Here is a 748-nt window from a genome sequence, read left to right on the forward strand (position 1 = left end):
ATAATATATATTATCTTCATCAACTCATCCAACTCATTAACATGTGGCCCCTAGCAGCCTTCATGACCAATTTGGGTTATTGGAAAAAAAAAATCAAAAGCACCGAATCGTCCTTTTGGTGACCTGTGCATTGCTGTTTGTCAAAGAGAAATCTCTTCAAAAAAAAAAAAAAAAAAAAAAATCTAGTACCTCTTAAAAAAAAGTACAACTTTTGCCGCAACTCTTCAAATAGCTGATTGTGATTAGTAGAAAAAAATAGTAAATTTATATAAAAGCGACAGATAAACAGTCACATTATTTACCACGTAAGAGATTTGTGGCAAAAATTATGAGTTTATTTATGTGATAGGAACAAATCTAATCTCTTCTCCTTTTTAATCATTTTTCGTTGGTCGTCTAATATTTCATACACAATGAAGTGGGTCCTACCATGAATGGTCTATCCGCAAAAGAAGACATGGAAGATGAGCTAGACCCGTTTGATACACAAACTTAAACATATGTTTTCAGTTTTTAAACAATATTACATGTATTTTCATTCTTTTTCACTCATATATATTTTTAAAAAAACTAAAAACTATTGTTTAAATACAAATACCAAACGGGTCACTGACCTCAAGAACACTATTTTCCACAACAAAATGGAATACAAATCCGTATAGGTCATTGAAAATGAAGTCAGGCTCAGCCAACCCATTTTGACTACGTAGAATAGCAGTCAAGATAAACCATAACCTTCCTATATATA

Source organism: Quercus suber, unplaced genomic scaffold (assembly GCF_002906115.3).
Source record: "Quercus suber isolate HL8 unplaced genomic scaffold, Cork oak 2.0 scaffold_530, whole genome shotgun sequence".
NCBI lineage: Eukaryota > Viridiplantae > Streptophyta > Magnoliopsida > Fagales > Fagaceae > Quercus > Quercus suber.